A 14,106-nucleotide genomic window follows, 5' to 3' on the forward strand; every position below is an offset into this window, starting at 1 on the left:
TTTAGTGTTTTCCTCAATTAGGTTTGCTTCCTTCGTTAAGAACCGTGTGAGGGAATATGTGGGAAATTGGTTAAATATTATAGGGAAAAAAGTTTCCCCTTATTGAAAGGTGGGAGACTTCCATGTTCTTTTAAGAAGCATCAACTTAATCTCATGTTATACTTCTCAAAAAGAAAAAAAAAAAAAAAAAAAGAGCATTTTCAGCTCTCCTCCATGAAGAAGACTGCATTTTCCTAAAGGCTCCTCAAACCTCTGTGTTTGCAACCAGACAGCCCTGGGACAGCACCAGCCTCCAACCACAGGTGGGAAAACTGAGGCACAAAGCCTGGAGAGATGACCATCCAAACCCAGATCATGCACTTGTGATGAAACCAAGGCAAGTGCTCCTCCTCGCCTCCCTGCCTTGATCCCAGCTCTCACGCCAGGCGAATCCCTGCTGAAAGCTTCTTACACCCTCCATCCCCCGGGCTCGTCCGGGGCCAGCGAGGAAGGCTGTAATGCTATTAGCCTAGGCTGTCTGTCCCTCCCTGACCTTCCAGCCAGCCCAATCTCTTGAGGGCTCTCCACCAGCCTGGACAGGACAGCCCTGGCCCCAAATCCTGTGCAGGATCCATCAGTCCCAAAACAATGAGGAAAAATGGATGAAAAATAAGAAATTGACCCTATCAACCTCCTTCAATTTGCATGGTCATAACCAAGAGTTGTCCCATGGGATTTGCCCATTTCTGGTTCTTTCTATCTTCAAAGGATTTTACCAACCGTAGCAAATCTTCCCGAGCCCTCTGGGGACATTTGTGCAGCAGCACCCATGTGCTTCATGCAGAGAAAAGCAGAGGCTGAGGAAATCCTCCCTTTCCCCCAGACTCCTGCAATCCTCCCTTGGAGTTTCAGCCCCGCACAGAGCATGGGATGACTTCTACTAGGGGAGCAGAGAAGATGATGCACGCCATCCTTGCACAGTAGCCTGGTGAGAAGGGACCACCTTTCTACGGGGTGGAGAGGTAAGTTAACCACTGCTGTATGGGTATTTAGGTTTCTCCAGGCTTAGCCATAACATGTTCTGGGCACCTCTGCTTTAGGAGAAGAGATTTTGAGTTGTTTCCTTCAAAACTGTCTTGCTCCAGTTGGTGGGTCTGTGCTCCATGTTATCTGCTGCTTGTCTCTTCCCTTGGCTGAAAAAAAGCTGATGCTTCTTAGAAACTGGGAGGATGCTTGTGGTCTTTCTAAGATGTAGGAAAGGGCTCCACAGGATTGCAAACTGGGAGATGTCAGTTTGGAGGCAACAAGCGTTGCCTTGATGTTAAGACTATGTACATATCCACATCCAGGGATTTGTCTCAGCAGGAGGAGAGGAGATGAGGACTGCACGTGGATGACGCCAGCCATGCGGCTCTCAAAGGAAAAGAGCAAGGGTATGGACATGAGAGCACAGGGATCCCGGACCCAAAATGTTGCAGCTGGAATTTTCTCCAGCTTGATCTGCCCCAGTCCATCCTTGGTCTAAGGTCCTGAGGTCTTGGATCAAATGGTTTCTTCTGATGAGGTGTTGGGAGCCAACCAAAGGGACTCAGGAGGGTCTCAGACCAAACGAGTCTCCAAGGATGGAGGTTGGAGGTCTGTCTCAGGGTGGGAACATCACCATGAGAGCATCAGGGCTTTGGTTTCCTTTGCTATAGCAAATTTCACCATTTCTACCGGAGAATTTGCCTCGTTTTTTTTCTTTTTTTCTGTATTTTCACAGGTTTTCCCACTTGGCTAAGTCTGACTACAACTTCTATGACCAGCTTTAAGGTAGGATTGTGATACTGACTCAAAACTTACCGTGATACTCTTTGGACCATGGGTGAGAAGCTCCTGCAACACAAATCAGTAATAACGATCTTAAATTTACCAGGACATCCAAAAGACGCCTCAGATCTGCTGAAAATACTAATTTAGAAGCATTCACATTTGAGAAAAACTGCAATCAAACCCATGCTTGCTAATTATGCCTTGTAAAAATAGTTTTGTGCCCTTTCACCCTGTCCCAGAGCTCTCTCCTGTGAACGCAAGGGAGCATCACTGTTGGTGGTCCATGAGAAGGCACAAATGCTCTTGCCCTGAAGTGCTTCTGTCTATCAAAAGCTGAAGTTTTGACTACTCTACCCTACAGTAATAGCTGAAGGGAAATTTCAGGGGTTGTTACCAATGTTTCAGTTTGCTCTTTTAGAGCAAGTGGGCTTCACCAGCCACCAGTTTTACATGAATTAACAGTAAGCACTGATTACAGGTGAGGGTTATTTTAACAAGGAAAAGAGTTAAGTTCTCAGTTACAAAATTGGAAATGCAGCTGCAAGGAGAAAAACATAAAACCACTAGAATAAAGACCTGACATTTCTGCTACTGGGGTTTCTTCTTTGGCACTTGCTACTAAGACAGCAGAAGACCCTGCTTGACAGGGCTCTGCTGCTGAAATGTATTTGTCTCCAGGACTTTGGCTTTCATCTGTGCTTGGAGATTTTATATTGGCTCTTGAATTTCAAAGCATATCTCCAGAATCCATGCATGGTTGAAAATGCCTCTCCCTGATGAATGAAGAAGGATCTTGGAATAAAAATCCATCTTCTTCCCTAGAGAAGTCAGCTAACAAACCATCCCCGCTGCACTCTGCAATTGTACAGTAGAAAGGGATTGTGGATGTCCTGCAGAAGGTTGTGTTTTCAATTGCTCCTGGCCCAGCCAATCTGAGCAATAACCTGAGCCTTCCCACAGTGTTAGAATAGCTTGCACTTGATGTGCTATGAAAAGGACATAATTTCTGCAACATTTTTGATAATCCTGCAATTTCAGGGCTCTATGTAGAGATCACGTGTGATGGATCAATGCACTAGAGGTGCCTCAGTTCCCCCATGGTGTTAAATTTAGGGGGTTGCATCACAGCCAAATATAAACCAACTCAGAATTAACAAAGTCTGCAGGGAAAAGTTACCAGCCTTGTTTCACAACTCCCACGGGTCCCAGCAGAGTCGTTCCACAGATGCATGTGGGCAGTAGGAACCAGACAGACCCAACCTTGCAACCCTTTACTCACCCAGGGGCTCACATTGACTGCAGCAAGACTGTCTCTGCAAATGCTCTCTGTGCACCCCAGAGCTGCAGGATCAGGCCAGGAAATGGAGTATAAGGGTGGTGCTTGTTGGTGGCACCTAAAAGCTGAAGGACAAAACCTGATCTGGTCACCTTAGGTTGTCTTTACTCTCTACAGAGCCTCTAAATGGCTCTTCATCTCATCCCGTGGTGCTGGAGTGTCTGAGAAGGGTTTCTATGAATACGTATAGATATCGAGAGAGAAGGAAAAGGAAGAATATCAATCTAGGAAGAAACAGGCCAAACAAGTTGAAATTACTGATTATTTTAAAGCAAGCAAGCAAAATTGCTACATTCTTACTCAAAAATGAGAAGAAGTGATGGCCAGATTTGACAGATATTTAGTGCAAAACTTGTTCCCTTCCTCAGAAAGCATAAACAACACAGGTAAAGCAAGACTCCTCTCCGTGTTAGCCCCATAGCTCCGCAGTCCCTGCAGCCTCGCCTCCTCCTTTGGTGGCCATCTCTGGTGGTCCCTATTTCCCCTCTCCTTCTTTCTAAACCTGCCCGTCCAGTTGGCATCTATACCCTTGAAGAAGCACTTGCAATCCTGTTATATCGGACCTCACTGTGTCCGGGATATCCACATCCTTCAGCCAAGGACTGAAACGGGATGGATTTCACGTCTAGCTGAGAGCATGTGTGCAGCACAGAGGTCATTGCTGCCCCAGCACACGACATTGATGATGCCAGGCTGTGCTGCTGGTTCTCCCTTGCCAAACTTTAGGGCTGGGCATGGCTGGAGGAGCAGCAGGAGAGGTGGCACAGCAGTAAAAAAAGGAAGAGTGTGGCCACTTGTATATCTCAGTCCAGATTTAGTCCCTTCAAGAGTCAGTAGAAAGGACTTTTCTACTGAAAACATTTCCTTCACCACCAGATCTTTCCCTCTCCACCCTGGCCATGGCTTCCTTCTCCCTCACGGTCAGAAAATGCTCTCCTTCATGGTAATCCCCAAAGGCCACGTTCCTCAGCCCAACACACGGCTTTCCACTGCTTCCCACTGGATCCCAGTAGACAGCTAGACAAGTATCGAGCCATAGGATGAACCATCTGGTCCAGTTCCCACAGGCAGTAGCTCTCTCCTGGGATTCCCAAACCTTTCTGGAAAGTCTTCAAGGACAAATACACATTATGAGTTTAAATACAGGGGCAATTGAGTGTGAGATGAAGGCCTGTGAGACAGGGAAGACCATAAAGCCTATGGATTTCCTGATATTTTCCAGATATTTGCTATATATATCTATATATATGGCCCTGATTATATATATATCTCTTTGCTCTGCTATGGGGATTTAAAATTTTACTTGACTACTTCTCTTGTACTACTCATTATTTGGGTAGGATTTCAGGCTAACCATCTGAGGTCATGTATATATGAAGAAGCTGTTTGCTCTTGCATGGATAAGAAAAAGGATAGATGAAAAAAAAATAATCTGGAGAGGGACTGGTGACAAGGGCAGGGAGTGACAGGCCAAGGGGAATGGCCTGAAGCTGCAGAAGGGGAGATGGAGATGAGATGGGAGGCAGAAGTTCTTCCCTGTGAGGGTGCTGAGGCCCTGGCACAGGTTGCCCTGAGAAGCTGTGGCTGCCCCTGGCTCCCTGGCAGTGTTGAAGGCCAGGTTGGATGGGGCTTTGGGCAACCTCGGCTAGTGGAGGGTGTCCCTGCCCATGGCAGGGGGTTGGACCTAGATGGGCTTAGAGGTCCCTTCCAACCCAAACCAGTCTGTGATTCTGTGATTCTATGACTCAAATCTGAAAATTTGAACTGATACAGTTGTGCAGGGGTTCCACATACTGCACTCAAATTCTAAAGGATTGTTTTGATGCCAGACCATCTTTAATTTCTCCTACTGCTCTTTGGAAGGCGTTTAAGTTGTTTTTTATAAAACCTACAAAAGTAAGGATGTTTCTATGTTCATGTATTCCTGCATGGTCCAAGCAGGCAAGTGGTGATGGAATCTGGTGTATTTGCTTCAGTGTTTTGAAGGACATGGGAGTTTACGCAGGTTTTGGGTTAGCCTGATGGTCCATCAACCCATGACCTGTCTCTACTTATGGCCAACAGTGGGTAATTACAAAACAGGGGAAGACTGGCATTGCTGTAATTTTCTCTGCCAGCATGGGAGCAGGAAATGGCTTTTGAGGTGCTGCATTTAGGAGTCCAGTAGACTTATTTTCCACAAATTTTTCTCATTCTTTTTGAACCTGCATGCTTTTGGCCACCCCAGCTTCTGCTGACAGTGGGTTCTGGAAGGGAAAACTAAAAAAACGTTCTGTTTGCTCCAAAAGTGTCTGCATAAAGATTTCCATGGATGTTCCTCATTTTCTGGGTTCTAAGGAACAATTCCTTTGTCACCTTCTCCTCTCCATTCAGAGTTTCACAGACTGCCACTGCCATCCCGTCCATCATCTCTTTCCCAGGTTAAGGACTCCTACCGTGTGCCTACATGTACAGAAGAGGTTTCTAGCTCTGATTATCCTTTTTTGTCCTTCTCAGACCAGAACTTCACTCACTGCTTGAATATTAACTCACATCATGAGTTTACTCAGTGGTACAGAGATGCTTTCTTTTTCATTCTTTATTCCTTTCCTAGTAATTCTTATCATCCTATTTGCTTTTTTTTAGCTAGTGCTAAGCAAAGAGCCAACCTTTTCAGAGGACTACCCACATGGACTCCAAGTTCTCTTTCCCATGTGGTGAAACTAATTTAAAGTCCAGAGGCGTGAAAGTTTCTAACTTTGGAAATAAAATCACCTGTGAAGATACAAGTTTTGAAAAATTCTTCTAAGGGAACTGGGCAAAAACATTCATGGGATTTACTGTTAAATACAAAGATGTCACCTGCTCAGGAAGACCCAGACTGCAAAATGCTGGGAGCTGGGGAAGTGTTATGGAGGATCTTCACATTGTGATCATCCTGCTCTTCCCAGGCATCTGCTTTTGGTCACCAATGGAGAAATGCTACTGAAGTAGATGGACCTTTGCTCTGAAGCAATAAATCTATTCTATCTTCTTAACCTGTGGTTGGGAGGAGATTTGTGAGGACAGAGTTGAAGATGGAAATGCTCTGCATGATCTGGAGAAGTAACATTTGAGTCAATGTGGCCTAGCCACAGCTCATCAATGAGAAAAAAAAATCTGGACCCCAGACACTTTCTCTGTAGTCTTCAGAGAACTGGAGTCAAGGACGTAAGTTTTAAAGCCCGAAGACAGAGCCAAAACCTAGTGCAAGAGCTGGAGAAATGAAGACAGCAGTAAGTCCTCAAAGCCACCTGCCTTCACCTCCCACACTGAGTGCCTGGATTCTGGACCTCAGTCCAGAAATAAACTTTTAATCTTCATTGAAAGCTTTAGTTTGGTAAAGAGGCCTCCTACTGCCTCACTTTCTTTTGTATTGACCACTGCAGAGCAGTAGAAGCAACAAAACCCAGTAATGGGAAAAACCATTGGACACTGGTGTCATCAGAAGGAAGAGGTATTGATCACGTCCTAGCAGGTCACGCTAAACCTGGCCTCACGAAAGATCTGCCGAAGCCTATTAGCTAAGGCACATCCTGGGGCAAATCCTCTTAGAGCAGGGGAGGTGAGAATGCAGATGATATTATCGTTCCCAGCACTGCAATCATCGAGAAATAGGGATGGGAAGGGATATTAAGAGGTCAGTAGGGCCATGCCCCTTATCTCAAGGGAGGATCAAGTCCATCCATGTCATTTGTCACCAGGTAGACATAGTGTTAACGTGCTCTTAAAGACTCTCTATGATGAAGATGCCACAACCTCTCCAGCCAATCCATTCCTAACCCAAATCTTCCCGCCTGTAATTAGGCCCATTGCTTTTTCTCCCATCCAGTACGTGCATGAAGACAAGATAATTCCCTTCTCTGTATCTGTCTTCTATTATATGTCTCTTCTCAATCCACACTTCTGCAGACTATACCATGTTTATTTGTTCATCTGGATTCAGCAAAACCTCCATAATCATCTATAGTATGGGTGCTTGTGTGTGCATATATATATGTGTGTGCATTTATCTATATTTTGATAATCATATTGACTTCTGGAGTTGGAGACATGGGGTTATCAGGACTGCCATGAGTCTGAAAGTGCTTCCAACAGAAAAGAGCTGTTGGAAGTTGGCCTGTGAGAGGAGTATTTCCCCTCTTCCCATTTATACTCCAAAACTGTTGGTCTGTTCTTGGGAATCCCCAAAACACTGGTTCATTTTCAGCCAAGAAACTTCTCATGCGGCAGATCACTGAAAAGAACTGCAACATGAAGTGCAGATGGCATATTTGGGAAGTGATCAGGAAAGGATCATGAGAGCACACAGGGTACTTTTCTGCTTCTTTCTTTCATATGTCTTTGTGAGCCAAATCATAGAATCATAGAATCACAGAAGGGTTTGGGTTGGAAGAGACCTCTAAGCCCATCCAGTCCCAACCCCTGCCATGGGCAGGGACACCCTCCACTAGCCCAGGTTACCCAAAGCCCCATCCAACCTGGCCTTCAACACTGCCAGGGAGCCAGGGGCAGCCACAGCTTCTCAGGGCAACCTGGGCCAGGGCCTCAGCACCCTCACAGGGAAGGATTTCTGCCTCCCATCTCATCTCCATCTCCCCTCCTGCAGCTTCAGGCCATTCCCCTTGGCCTGTCACTCCCTGCCCTTGGCACCAGCCCCTCTCCAGCTTTCCTGGAGCCCCTGCAGGGACTGGAAGGGGCTCTAAGGTCTCCCCGCAGCCTTCTCTTCTCCAGGCTGAACAAGCCCAACTCTCTCAGCCTGTCTCCATAGCAGAGGTGCTCCAGCCCTCGCATCATCTCCATGGCCTCCTCTGGACTCGCTCCAACTATCCATCCCAAGCATCACTTGGAGCAGCCCTTAGGTTGCTCTGATTTCCATCCTGTTCTCTCAAGCTCTCTTCCAGGGCTGGGAAAGTGGAAAACAGCTGAAGCACAGGCTGCTCCAGCTATGAGTGCTTTCCACCTCAGGGCATAGCCTACTACAAGTAGAGGAGCCTCAGTATTCAGCAAATTACCATAAATTATCTGCCATCCTGGCTACTTTGGAATGATGGCGACTCACGTTTAGTCAATAATATATAATGTGCAGCCCTTCTGTTTTCTAGTGGGATGGTCTCTGTCCTTGGAGGATTTGCAGTGCAATGGCCAATTGCTCCAAGGCCCATGCCAGGAGCATCCTCTGGATTTGTCTGTAGAGGAGATGTGGTGAGTTAACCCAAAATTTCCAGGGCTGAACAAGCCCTGAGTGTAGATACCACTCTGTTGTGCTTTTATGTAAGAAGCTCATTTTGCTCTGAAGAGGTGATTTCTTAATGTCTTGGGGCTGGATGGCCACCTGGCTCAATGGTTAGAGCCCCATAGCCAGGATCTGAAGCAGGACTCAAGCTGAGACTGGAAATTGGATTCTAAACCAGGAGCAAATCAACAGCAGTGACAAAACAAGGCAGAAAAATGAGCCAGGAGAGGACACCAAGCCCTGAAGCACCAAAGTGACCCAGGTAGAACATCAGACTGCACTTGCTACCCACCAGGCTGGTACGAAGCACTCTACAGATTCCCTGCCTCCAACCCTGCCTCTGCGGGCATGTCCTCAAAGTGGTCTAGTGCAATTTGGCCAGAAAAGCTGTCCCCATGTGAGGAGCAAAGTTGTTCTCAGAGGACAGCACTGCTCCCATGGGAGAAGGGGATTTGCTGATCCTGTTTTAACCAGCTTTACACCCAGGAACTTGCCTTTTTATAGGAATTACATATATGCCTCTAGCATACTTTCTCCACAGGATTATTTGGTAAGGAATCTTCTCTCTATTTGGAATTATTATACAAAACCCAATTTCAAGATATGGTCTAAGTTTCCATCTCATCTATAACCACAATGTGTGGCTTGTAGAGCCACAGGATGTCTCATAATGACTTAAGAAGATACAAGACATTTTCTGGGTTCACATATAAAATAATCCATGTTTGGCTGTGTTCCTACAGAGGCCCCTTCTTGCTGATACGATGATGATTTGAAGATAGAGCGAAAGTGAGTGTTGTGCACGTCAGTCTTAAAGGCTGGTACAGACGGTGGGATGGCTCCTCTGATTCGATCAGCTCCTGCTATCATTAGTGGTCACTAATCACTTCTACAGACAAACACTCAGGATGTTCCTGGTATTGGCCATGGGTAATTAATAGCTTGAGGAGCTGGAGATGCTGGTGTGACTGGTGCTGGGACACACCATCACTTACTTGAGTGGCTGGAAGACAAAACTTCTCTCTGTCTCTCACAGGGCTTCTCCCTGTAAGGGGGTAAGATACGGAGACCCAGAGGACCTGGAAAAGTGTTCATCCCACCCCTCTGGTTTATTTGTCAGGGCTTTGCAGTTTGGGTACCCCTGCATCCTGCAAATCGTTTGGCAATGATGGGAGCCAGGCTGTCTGGCTGCCACCAGGATGAGACCTTAAAACGGCAGTTGGGCAGGAGCAGCATCAAGCAGACGATGTTTGAAAGGACGCGATGGTGGTCGCAAAAGGTGGTTGAAATGGGTCAGGTATCTGCCCCCAATTTTGTCTTTGGGGCTTAACTATAAGGGGGAAGGCAGTGCCGTGGTTAAGACCCCAGGACACAGGAGGGGGGATTCAGGTCTCAGCTTTACTACAGATTTCCTGCGACCTGCAGCAGAGAGTTGGGTCTAGATGCACCAAGGATTTGGGCCACAGGGTCACGCTGCTTCGTGCTCTCTGGCCCTGTGACACTCATGGTTTCAGGTTGACAGCAGTTCAGCATCAACAGAGGGGCTGAAGGAGCTCCCGCCCCCCCCTCTCCGGGTATTATGGATCGTATTGTAAAGTGCTTGGCAGTTCTTGGAAGCAAGGCACACCATGGGATTTGTAGGTAATGTCATGAGACTGATATAAAATGCAGCATGGAAAAACCTGTAACCCACCTCATTCCCTCATCTGAAGGACACACTCTGACCCCAGCAAGTGAGCACGTAGCGATACCAAGTCTCCCAAGTCAAGATTTTGGGTTGCTGATGAGAAAAATGAGGTGCTTTTAGCCTTGCTAGGAGATCCCACTGTGTGACAGCTTAAAGGATCTCCTTTTCAGAAGGTAGAAGCTAAGCACTTTGTAAACACCGCTGAAAATCCTGACCTTACGGCATCGCCTTCGTGGAAGAATCCTATCGTGGTGTTTACGTGCTCTTGGCAATGCAGTGGTGTTCTCCCAGTTCAAAGTACTCCGTGATGTGGAGGTGAATTCCTCCGGCATCCACACATACCCTTGGCCATGAATCATTTGTTTGCAATAAGCGACCAAGTTCTGTCCTTGCTGACGGTGGTGAAGATAAAAGCATTGCTTGCTTGCGTTTGTTGCCCTTCAATTTCAGGTGATCAGAACAGGTCAGTAACCCAGAAAACTGTCTTCCTCAAGAATTAAGCATGCATTCTTTTCTATGGATTTTTTTTCCTGTGCATATGGTTTTTTCCTGTGCATGTACAATTTTCTATGTATGCATGATTTTCTGTGCACGCATGCTTTTCTGCACATGCATTTTCAGCAAGCTTTTCATAAATCCAAGTGATTTCAAATCATTTCCATAGTGCTTTCTATATGTAATTTTCAGGGCACCTTGAGTTGCTCATTGAAAACATGTTTGGGCTGCTTTTTTCTTGACCTGATGTGATCTAATAAAATATTAATCCATTTAGCTCGCAGGTATTATTTTGTACCCCAAGATCCAAAATGCTGGCCTATGACTACCTGAACTTTTTTTTTTTACAGAACTTTCCCTTACTGATAAGTGCACACTGCATTTTGAAGGTTTTATGCTGTCTGAAGCACATGAGACCCCCCAAGCCCCAGAGATGTGGTGGCTTAGCACGTTGCTAGCATGGAGTTAATGGCTTAGCATCTCTGAGTGGGCTGGGGATGCGACATGGGCAGAATTAAGAGTAAGCACAAGCTTGAAAAATATTATATACCCAGTATTTCTTGAAATCCAACATAAACTCTCCTGCCTCATGCAGCACATTGGTCATTGCAGCTTATTTCTCCACTGGTCTCCACTTATTTTTATAACCTGAATAAGACGGTCTGCCAAAATCCTGTATCAGATGGTCCCTCCCAGAAAGGCTGTGTCCAGAGGTGAGCTCAGGTGATGGGAGATGCAGAAAAGCAGCTCATTGGGTTCAAATCAGACAGAACTGAAAGATTACCAAAAAAAGTGTCCATATTCCTAGGGATACCTGTGGGTTTAGTTGGTTTTTTGAATGTTTTAAATGGTTTTGAAAGCAAAGTGATGGGTTTCAGATGCATTTGCAATTTTATTTCCTTTCTTGAAAAGGAAAAGGCTCTGTTGGGTGAGGGTGGGATGTTTAACATACCACATTTTGGGTCTTTATTGAATTAAAAGCAGGAAATCTCTCCCTGAGCAGAAAACCACACATTTTTCGAGTTATTTGCTGCAAGAGCAAGCAACCGTTTAACCCCATTCCCAGGGCAGTAAAATAATTTTGCAGGACTACAGCTACAGAAGGGCAACAAAAGCATTTTGCTTGGCTTTCCTCCTCTTGGGGAATTAGTCCGTATTTTGTATTCATCAGTTGTCAGAGGTTTTCTTCTGAGCCTCATGATCTGAACCTGCTAAGTAAGGCAAATCCAGATTAGAGCCTCTCGCAACAGAAATACTGGAGAGATCATCAGGGAAGCGGTCAGAGGAAGAGACAGGCAGGAGAGGAATAGAGAATCACTGCACTTTTATTTTTTACTGTGTTTTCTAATTTGGAATTTCCATAGAAGTCCTAAAAAGGCTGAAATTTGAAATTTCTGCCAGAGAGGCAATGAATTTATCACTCCTCCTTGGGCTTGTTTCTTAAATCAAAGCCAGTCACAGAAATAGGGAATGGACATGCTGGAAGGAAACATGCTGTGGCGTTTTAACTTTAAAAAATCCTTGTTTGGGGGCAACAGCTTGGATGTCCCCCAGTCCTAGCATTTTTGCCTCCAACTGAGCCAGTCCTGAGCTGCAGAGTCCAAACCCAACGTAGTTGGGTTTGACTGGCTCATCCAGGCACTCCTCTTTTCTTGAGGTTTCTCCTGCCTTGTGTTGCATCGAAGGAGTTTTAATCCTCCAGACAGCTCTGCGCGAGGCTGAAATAGCACAAAAGCTTCTCTTCTTACGGTGTTTTGCTCAGAGCCAGCTCTGGCCTCTCGAGAAGATGAGACCTCTCATCACACTGAGCCCCCTGAATAGCCCAGGCACTGACCTGGGTTATATAGGTCCCTGAGGGATCGAGGACACATTCCAGTCTGTGAGATAAAACTGACCTCAAAGGAAGCCAATTATATATAGCCAACGCACTCTTCTGACCCCTCTTCTCCAGCACTGCGGTCTTCCTTTTCCTTCAGGTCTTGAACTGCACCATCAGCCTTCAGACAGCTCCAGCATCCTCCTCCCCATTTCTCCGTGGGATTTTTTTCTTGACAACTCATTTTCTGCCTTTTCTCTCTTCCAGGATGGCATCACTGGTCAGGAAGGTGATGGACCATCCCACCTCCCAAGTAGGTGCATCTTTGTCACTGGAGGCATCACTGCGTCAGGTCCCCATAGGGGAAGGCTGAGGCCTCTATGGACAACTGGGGACCACACTTTTTAATGTGACTCCTCCACTAGGTTAGAGCAAAGTCATGTCATAGAATCATAGAATTGTTTTGGTTGGAAAAGACCTTTAAGGTCATCAAGTCCAACCGTTAACCCAGCACTGCCAAGCCCACCACTAAACCATGTCCCTAAGCACCACATCTACACATCTTTTAAATCCCTCCAGGGATGGTGACACTCCTACAGACGCAACACCTCTCGTCTGTACAAACGCTTGCCATCCTTCTCCATGCCATGGACTGGACCTTGCATCCTGCTCCCTCCCCATTTCCTACATCCGCACAATATCTCCACATCCAACCACCCATCTGACATCTCCCCAAATCCTCTCCCTCATGCACTGTTGATTTCCACCCCAACAGCAGCACTTTTGCTCCTTTTCCCATTGCATCAAGATCTCAGCTCCTTGTCCTCACCCCTGGAGACCTCCCCCCATCCCTACATCACATGTACCATGTCCCTGGGGACATCCCCATCCCTTCTCTCCAGCACTGATCCCCATCAGAATGTTTGCAGAAGGTCATGGTGATATTCCTGGGATCTGCTGATGGCATGGCAAATAGCAGGGAAGGCAGAGGAAAGCATAGAAAAAAAACAACTGGAGTTATGGTAAAGCTTGGATGGTGATGGACACCAAAAGAAAAAGGTGGGGTAGAATTATTTTTATTTTCCTGGTGCATAAACCTTCCTCCTGCTTAGGCACCTCTGTCCTTAATTAAGGACAAAAGAAAAAGTCTATTAATAGAAAGCAAGCAAGAAATCATAGCAGGTGACCTGCTTTATTTGACTGGATTTAGTGTGGGATTACAGGAGTGTTTAGAAATGTCGATAAGGGCTCTATCAAATTCTTCCCTGTTGCTGCTTGTTTTCTGGGAATAGGGGGGATTTGCAGTGGGTCACTCAGATTAATGGTGGAGTAATTCAATCAGGGCAGGAGGAAAGGGAAAAGAGAACAAAACACAATGATGGCCCTGGTGTTGTCAGTTTAGAAACAGTTCTGTGTGTTTTCCTTGTTAAATGCAATTCTTGCAGCTGCAGTAGCAAAATTCCTGGGTGCAATGCAGTGCACGTGCTCTGGAGGATTTTTGATGGCTTCTTGCAGGTGGGAATGGGATGTGGGGAAGGCAACAAGAAATGAAGGGAGAGAGAGAAGGTGATGGTATAAGGGCTCTATAGGGGCGATGTAAAGCTGATCTGAGCAGATGGCTTCCTGCCACCTAAAACTTCCACGTTGCGAAATCCCATTAAGTGCAGAGTTTAATAAAGTTCTGGATATCAAGAAGCAGCAGCTATTTAAAGCCTTGATCACCTGCC

At 46.1% G+C, this 14,106-nt stretch overlaps 1 long non-coding RNA gene across 1 annotated transcript; it reads left to right on the forward strand.

The window, feature by feature from the left end:
• Window positions 1-863: 863 nt before the first annotated feature.
• Window positions 864-12,773, forward strand: LOC142600191 (uncharacterized). Its single transcript, XR_012833638.1, has 4 exons — window positions 864-1,001; window positions 1,329-1,412; window positions 1,742-1,791; window positions 12,647-12,773. It is a non-coding gene; the product is annotated as an uncharacterized LOC142600191 (long non-coding RNA).
• Window positions 12,774-14,106: the final 1,333 nt, after the last annotated feature.

Source organism: Balearica regulorum, chromosome 1, assembly GCF_011004875.1.
Source record: "Balearica regulorum gibbericeps isolate bBalReg1 chromosome 1, bBalReg1.pri, whole genome shotgun sequence".
NCBI classification, from domain to species: domain Eukaryota; kingdom Metazoa; phylum Chordata; class Aves; order Gruiformes; family Gruidae; genus Balearica; species Balearica regulorum.